Below are 9253 nucleotides of genomic sequence, written 5' to 3' on the forward strand. Positions count from 1 at the left end.
GAGTAAATTCGCTGCTTGTGAAATCCATAAAACATCAGTCTCAATCGGGGTCGCAGTCGCAGTCTCAATCATTCGCCTGTTGCGCCTGTTGGGGTGGAGCTCTCTCTTTCGCCTTTCTCTCTCACTCACTCTCTCTGCGAGTTTCCCCCCAACACGTTCAGCTGTTGCGTTTGCGTGCGTGTAGGCCAGTGGCAGCAGAATTTTATGTCCATTTGGATGGTGGAAAAACTATAATATTTTGTGTCCCTGGGCCGATGTTTAGTGCGAGAAAATAGTGATATATGGCACGTGCAGGCCCCATCATTCATGCCGTAGAGCAGAGTTGTTCTGTCTGGGCCTGGTCCTCCTCCGTTGCATAATTACTGTGTTTACACTGCCAACACCAACACAAGCACAAACAACAGTGCTACCAATACCAACACCAACAACAACAATAGTATTGATTAGAAGGTAAGCAACAGTAAATACTTATGTTTTGCAGTTTATATAATTCCGTTTTCTTTCTTTCCGCTGATGCTTTTGCTTCTCTTTCTCTCTCACTCTGGCAACTTGTTTTACCCGTATGTATGTATGTATGTACATCTGTACATCTAAAAGATATATAGTTAAATATGCGACACTTCAGTTTACGTTTTAAAAAAGATTTTATTCTTTCACCTAAACTTAGTGTACATTGATTAGTTATTTCCCCAACGATGACTGAGGTCCGATGTCTTGAATGGAATTAACTTTTGTTGAATTCTCCGACGGTGTCGCGATTGACGTTTGTCTTGAACAGAACTGATTTGCCTTCTTAAATGTAGACTATTTATATCATGATGCTCGGCTTGGGATTCGGATTTGGATTCGGAGGCGTTGGCTTCGACTTCGGCTTCGGAGATGGAGTACGTGACTCGATCGATATGTGGGAAAAGCGGCTTTTGATGAAAGGCTTCCGCTGCGTATGATCGGTGTTGCATTACTTGGGGGTGGCTGAGAATAGGGCCTCTGATTGGTCAGCTACGATGGCGTGGTTCTTGAGAATCGATTAGTAATTGATCTCTGAAGAGTGGCGTGATTCTAGTGCGGCTGGATTAGCATAGGCGGCTTTGCTTGGAGCAAAACATTAGCGCCTAGATCTCAGAGACTATAAAAGCTAGAGCAACCAAATATGGTATCCACACTCCTAATATATCGGACCGAGACGAGTTTGTTTCAAAATTTCGCCACACCCCTTTCGCCCCCGCAAAGGACGAAAATCTGGGGCATCCACAAATCTCAGAGACTATTAAGGCTAGAGTAACCAAATTTGGTATCCGCACATCTGTTAGATCTCACTATAAAACGTATATCTCAGAATTTCGCCCCACCCCCTTCCGCCCCCACAAAGGACGAGAATCTGTTGCATCCACAATATTGCAGATTCGAGAAAACTAAAAATCAGAGAAAACTAAAACAGAATCATAGAGAATGACCATATCTATCAGATTGCTGAGTCTGGATCAGATCGGATAATTTGTATAGCCAAAAGCAAGAAATCAATCGCAGCGCCCGACGTCACGCTCAGACTTATTTTCTGTCTCCCTCGCACGCACTCTTTGTCGTGTCGTTTAATATTCGCGTCGTATGTCCTGCTATTTTACATAACGGACAATTTTCTTTTATTTTACCATATTGCACTACTTTTTTCAACGGTTTCCACTCTTTATCCTGCAACGTGTAAAGAGAAGTGTACCGTTGTTCTAAAAATTCCATCATATCTGGCAATGCTTGGATCTCTTTGTCCTTTTTATATGACTTTCATATAATTGTAAGGTATCTTTGTTGAATTTTTTCAACACAATGTGCGCGAAAATCACATCAACTTCTTCTGTTAAATGTGACTTTAATTTAATTAAATGTATTGACTCATTTATAGAATCAGAAAACCATTTAATATGTTTCGCTGAATCGTGATCTAGCATTGGTAAGTCTAGTAAACGATTCTGCTGATCCGAAAAAATTTTTCGCTTATTTTCATACCGCTTGGTCAGCAATTCCCAAGCGGCTTTGTAATTCTCCAGCGGCCCAGTTAAAAGGTGAGCTACCATACTCCGTGCCTCACCCTTTATCGCGATTTTCAAATAATTGAATTTTAGAGATGTACTCAGACTATCTCTGTTATGAATTAATTCACAAAATATTTGTGAAAAGTCGTCCCACTCTTTTTCTTCGCCCGACAATGTTGGTTCTTCCACTTTCGGAAGATCAGGCAAATCGATATCTTCTTTTTTTACCGTTGCCCCTTTAGTATCCATGCTGTTTTCTTCAGCTATAGTTTGCATCCTAACTTCTAGGTTGCTCAACATGCTTTGAATATCAAATTCCAAATCTCCGATCTGGTTGTCGAAGCTGTCGTTTGTTTCATAGCTATGATAATACTCCTAAATTTTTGAGCTCAGTCTTTTACTGAGGAACTCAATTTTTCCTTTTCTCATTCTACACTCTCCCAGTGTAGCCTGATCAAACCTCTGCATGGTTTGCTCTAAATACGACTTCAGATTTTCCACTATTCTGTCGATTTCCTCCAATACTTTTTCTAAGCTATTGTCAATTTTGGGCTCAACATTTTTCTTCAAAGTTCCAGTCTCCACTGGTTGTAAGTTTGTTTTTTCTACCTTCCCTTTCGTTAATGTTTCATTATTTTTTGACTCAACATACTTTTTATACCCGATACTCAAAATGAGTATTGGGGTATATTAGATTTGTGGTAAAAGTGGATGTGTGTAACGTCAAGAAGGAATCGTTTCCGACCCCATAAAGTATATATATTCTTGATCAGCATCAATAGCCGAGTCGATTGAGCCATGTCTGTCTGTACGTCTGTCCGTCTGTCCGTCCCCTTCAGCGCCTAATGCTCAAAGACTATAAGAGCTAGAGCAACGATGTTTTGGATCCAGACTTCTGTAATATGTCACTGCTACAAAAATATTTCAAAACTTTGCCCCGCCCACTTCCGCCCCCACAAAGGGCGAAAATCTGTGGCATCCACAATTTTAAAGATACGAGAAAACCAAAAACGCAGAATCGTAGAGAATGACCATATCTTTTAGACTGCGGAATCTGAACTGGATCGTATTATTATTATAGCCAGCATCAAGAAAACAATTTCATTTTTTCTCGCCCTGTCTCTCTCTAACACACACGTAGCATAGGCGGCTTTGCTTAGAGCAAAACATTAGCGCCTAGATCTCAGAGACTATAAAAGCTAGAGCAACCAAATTTGGTATCCACACTCCTAATATATCGGACCGAGATGAGTTTGTTTCAAAATTTCGCCACACCCCTTTCGCCCCCGCAAAGGACGAAAATCTGGGGCATCCACAAATCTCAGAGACTATTAAGGCTAGAGTAACCAAATTTGGTATCCGCACATCTGTTAGATCTCACTATAAAACGTATATCTCAGAATTTCGCCCCACCCCCTTCCGCCCCCACAAAGGACGAGAATCTGTTGCATCCACAATATTGCAGATTCGAGAAAACTAAAAACGCAGAATCATAGAGAATGACCATATCTATCAGATTGCTGAGTCTGGATCAGATCGGATAATTTGTATAGCCAAAAGCAAGAAATCAATCGCAGCGCCCGACGTCACGCTCAGACTTATTTTCTGTCTCCCTCGCACGCACTCTTTGTCGTGTCGTTTAATATTCGCGTCGTATGTCCTGCTATTTTACATAACGGACAATTTTCTTTTATTTTACCATATTGCACTACTTTTTTCAACGGTTTCCACTCTTTATCCTGCAACGTGTAAAGAGAAGTGTACCGTTGTTCTAAAAATTCCATCATATCTGGCAATGCTTGGATCTCTTTGTCCTTTTTATATGACTTTCATATAATTGTAAGGTATCTTTGTTGAATTTTTTCAACACAATGTGCGCGAAAATCACATCAACTTCTTCTGTTAAATGTGACTTTAATTTAATTAAATGTATTGACTCATTTATAGAATCAGAAATCCATTTAATATGTTTCGCTGAATCGTGATCTAGCATTGGTAAGTCTAGTAAACGATTCTGCTGATCCGAAAAAATTTTTCGCTTATTTTCATACCGCTTGGTCAGCAATTCCCAAGCGGCTTTATAATTCTCCAGCGGCCCAGTTAAAAGGTGAGCTACCATACTCCGTGCCTCACCCTTTATCGCGATTTTCAAATAATTGAATTTTAGAGATGTACTCAGACTATCTCTGTTATGAATTAATTCACAAAATATTTGTGAAAAGTCGTCCCACTCTTTTTCTTCGCCCGACAATGTTGGTTCTTCCACTTTCGGAAGATCAGGCAAATCGATATCTTCTTTTTTTACCGTTGCCCCTTTAGTATCCATGCTGTTTTCTTCAGCTATAGTTTGCATCCTAACTTCTAGGTTGCTCAACATGCTTTGAATATCAAATTCCAAATCTCCGATCTGGTTGTCGAAGCTGTCGTTTGTTTCATAGCTATGATAATACTCCTAAATTTTTGAGCTCAGTCTTTTACTGAGGAACTCAATTTTTCCTTTTCTCATTCTACACTCTCCCAGTGTAGCCTGATCAAACCTCTGCATGGTTTGCTCTAAATACGACTTCAGATTTTCCACTATTCTGTCGATTTCCTCCAATACTTTTTCTAAGCTATTGTCAATTTTGGGCTCAACATTTTTCTTCAAAGTTCCAGTCTCCACTGGTTGTAAGTTTGTTTTTTCTACCTTCCCTTTCGTTAATGTTTCATTATTTTTTGACTCAACATACTTTTTATACCCGATACTCAAAATGAGTATTGGGGTATATTAGATTTGTGGTAAAAGTGGATGTGTGTAACGTCAAGAAGGAATCGTTTCCGACCCCATAAAGTATATATATTCTTGATCAGCATCAATAGCCGAGTCGATTGAGCCATGTCTGTCTGTACGTCTGTCCGTCTGTCCGTCCCCTTCAGCGCCTAATGCTCAAAGACTATAAGAGCTAGAGCAACGATGTTTTGGATCCAGACTTCTGTAATATGTCACTGCTACAAAAATATTTCAAAACTTTGCCCCGCCCACTTCCGCCCCCACAAAGGGCGAAAATCTGTGGCATCCACAATTTTAAAGATACGAGAAAACCAAAAACGCAGAATCGTAGAGAATGACCATATCTTTTAGACTGCGGAATCTGAACTGGATCGTATTATTATTATAGCCAGCATCAAGAAAACAATTTCATTTTTTCTCGCCCTGTCTCTCTCTAACACACACGTAGCATAGGCGGCTTTTCTTAGAGCAAAACATTAGCGCCTAGATCTCAGAGACTATAAAAGCTAGAGCAACCAAATTTGGTATCCACACTCCTAATATATCGGACCGAGACGAGTTTGTTTCAAAATTTCGCCACACCCCTTTCGCCCCCGCAAAGGACGAAAATCTGGGGCATCCACAAATTTTAGAGACTATTAAGGCTAGAGTAACCAAATTTGGTATCCGCACATCTGTTAGATCTCACTATAAAACGTATATCTCAGAATTTCGCCCCACCCCCTTCCGCCCCCACAAAGGACGAGAATCTGTTGCATCCACAATATTGCAGATTCGAGAAAACTAAAAACGCAGAATCATAGAGAATGACCATATCTATCAGATTGCTGAGTCTGGATCAGATCGGATAATTTGTATAGCCAAAAGCAAGAAATCAATCGCAGCGCCCGACGTCACGCTCAGACTTATTTTCTGTCTCCCTCGCACGCACTCTTTGTCGTGTCGTTTAAAATTCGCGTCGTATGTCCTGCTATTTTACATAACGGACAATTTTCTTTTATTTTACCATATTGCACTACTTTTTTCAACGGTTTCCACTCTTTATCCTGCAACGTGTAAAGAGAAGTGTACCGTTGTTCTAAAAATTCCATCATATCTGGCAATGCTTGGATCTCTTTTGTCCTTTTTATATGACTTTCATATAATTGTAAGGTATCTTTGTTGAATTTTTTCAACACAATGTGCGCGAAAATCACATCAACTTCTTCTGTTAAATGTGACTTTAATTTAATTAAATGTATTGACTCATTTATAGAATCAGAAAACCATTTAATATGTTTCGCTGAATCGTGATCTAGCATTGGTAAGTGTAGTAAACGATTCTGCTGATCCGAAAAAATTTTTCGCTTATTTTCATACCGCTTGGTCAGCAATTCCCAAGCGGCTTTATAATTCTCCAGCGGCCCAGTTAAAAGGTGAGCTACCATACTCCGTGCCTCACCCTTTATCGCGATTTTCAAATAATTGAATTTTAGAGATGTACTCAGACTATCTCTGTTATGAATTAATTCACAAAATATTTGTGAAAAGTCGTCCCACTCTTTTTCTTTGCCCGACAATGTTGGTTCTTCCACTTTCGGAAGATCAGGCAAATCGATATCTTCTTTTTTTACCGTTGCCCCTTTAGTATCCATGCTGTTTTCTTCAGCTATAGTTTGCATCCTAACTTCTAGGTTGCTCAACATGCTTTGAATATCAAATTCCAAATCTCCGATCTGGTTGTCGAAGCTGTCGTTTGTTTCATAGCTATGATAATACTCCTAAATTTTTGAGCTCAGTCTTTTACTGAGGAACTCAATTTTTCCTTTTCTCATTCTACACTCTCCCAGTGTAGCCTGATCAAACCTCTGCATGGTTTGCTCTAAATACGACTTCAGATTTTCCACTATTCTGTCGATTTCCTCCAATACTTTTTTTAAGCTATTGTCAATTTTGGGCTCAACATTTTTCTTCAAAGTTCCAGTCTCCACTGGTTGTAAGTTTGTTTTTTCTACCTTCCCTTTCGTTAATGTTTCATTATTTTTTGACTCAACATACTTTTTATACCCGATACTCAAAATGAGTATTGGGGTATATTAGATTTGTGGTAAAAGTGGATGTGTGTAACGTCAAGAAGGAATCGTTTCCGACCCCATAAAGTATATATATTCTTGATCAGCATCAATAGCCGAGTCGATTGAGCCATGTCTGTCTGTACGTCTGTCCGTCTGTCCGTCCCCTTCAGCGCCTAATGCTCAAAGACTATAAGAGCTAGAGCAACGATGTTTTGGATCCAGACTTCTGTAATATGTCACTGCTACAAAAATATTTCAAAACTTTGCCCCGCCCACTTCCGCCCCCACAAAGGGCGAAAATCTGTGGCATCCACAATTTTAAAGATACGAGAAAACCAAAAACGCAGAATCGTAGAGAATGACCATATCTTTTAGACTGCGGAATCTGAACTGGATCGTATTATTATTATAGCCAGCATCAAGAAAACAATTTCATTTTTTCTCGCCCTGTCTCTCTCTAACACACACGTAGCATAGGCGGCTTTGCTTAGAGCAAAACATTAGCGCCTAGATCTCAGAGACTATAAAAGCTAGAGCAACCAAATTTGGTATCCACACTCCTAGTATATCGGACCGAGACGAGTTTGTTTCAAAATTTCGCCACACCCCTTTCGCCCCCGCAAAGGACGAAAATCTGGGGCATCCACAAATCTCAGAGACTATTAAGGCCAATTTTGTCCGAACCAAATTTGAGGTTGGGTTAAAATAAAATTATTTATAAAGAAAGCACAAGTTAAATTACCCTGATATAGGTATCAAGTTTATGTTAATGCATCAATAAGTCATCTATCTTTTTCCTTTTGCAATTAAGGTTCGTTTTGTTGTATAAAAAGCCGTTTACTTTTCATTTCGTCAACGAAAATGTTTTCGTTTTGAAAACGAAGAAATCTTGTGGAATGGGAAAAAGAGAGCCCCAATTTATGTGATTTCAAAAGTAAATCGGAATACTTTTGTGAAAGTGAAAAACGGAGCCTGGCTGATTATGTAATCTAAAAACATCGATGTTTCTACTATTTAGCCGGTGGTAGATATACTCCGCGCTCCTTCCCAACTATGTGGAAGACGGTTTTGAAGCCGTCAAGTAGCCGATTCAAATTCAATAAAAATTAAAATTTAATAATACAAAAATATCTCGAACCCGTTTCTTTTCTTTCTTAATGCGTTCCAAATAATGCTATTTTCTTGCATTTTTGAATTTGCTTATCGAACTATAAATCAGCTGATCGATACCCTCTTATCGATTTCCGATTTCAGTATTTCATTGCATGGGTGTGATTATTTTTATACGGTCCCACTGCTTAACGTTTGCATTGTGTAGTTTTTTTTTTTTTTGTTAGTTTTAGTTCGCTTTTATTTAACGTTTTCGGGTGCAGATTCGTCATCGTTCGCGTAGTGATTGTGTGGTGTTTCGGCCAAGCCTTGTTACCGTTTCGAGTGTGTGTGTTCATTCCGTCCTTACAATTTGGAGTTTGACCTTTCTTCCCCGCACGTCTTTGCTTCCGGGAAACTAGTGGAGTAAATTCGCTGCTTGTGAAATCCATAAAACATCAGTCTCAATCGGGGTCGCAGTCGCAGTCTCAATCATTCGCCTGTTGCGCCTGTTGGGGTGGAGCTCTCTCTTTCGCCTTTCTCTCTCACTCACTCTCTCTGCGAGTTTCCCCCCAACACGTTCAGCTGTTGCGTTTGCGTGCGTGTAGGCCAGTGGCAGCAGAATTTTATGTCCATTTGGATGGTGGAAAAACTATAATATTTTGTGTCCCTGGGCCGATGTTTAGTGCGAGAAAATAGTGATATATGGCACGTGCAGGCCCCATCATTCATGCCGTAGAGCAGAGTTGTTCTGTCTGGGCCTGGTCCTCCTCCGTTGCATAATTACTGTGTTTACACTGCCAACACCAACACAAGCACAAACAACAGTGCTACCAATACCAACACCAACAACAACAATAGTATTGATTAGAAGGTAAGCAACAGTAAATACTTATGTTTTGCAGTTTATATAATTCCGTTTTCTTTCTTTCCGCTGATGCTTTTGCTTCTCTTTCTCTCTCACTCTGGCAACTTGTTTTACCCGTATGTATGTATGTATGTACATCTGTACATCTAAAAGATATATAGTTAAATATGCGACACTTCAGTTTACGTTTTAAAAAAGATTTTATTCTTTCACCTAAACTTAGTGTACATTGATTAGTTATTTCCCCAACGATGACTGAGGTCCGATGTCTTGAATGGAATTAACTTTTGTTGAATTCTCCGACGGTGTCGCGATTGACGTTTGTCTTGAACAGAACTGATTTGCCTTCTTAAATGTAGACTATTTATATCATGATGCTCGGCTTGGGATTCGGATTTGGATTCGGAGGCGTTGGCTTCGACTTCGGCTTCGGAGATGGAGTACG

This window comes from Drosophila persimilis, unplaced genomic scaffold, assembly GCF_003286085.1.
Source record: "Drosophila persimilis strain 14011-0111.01,24,50 unplaced genomic scaffold, DperRS2 tig00000948-arrow-arrow-pilon, whole genome shotgun sequence".
Lineage (NCBI taxonomy): Eukaryota > Metazoa > Arthropoda > Insecta > Diptera > Drosophilidae > Drosophila > Drosophila persimilis.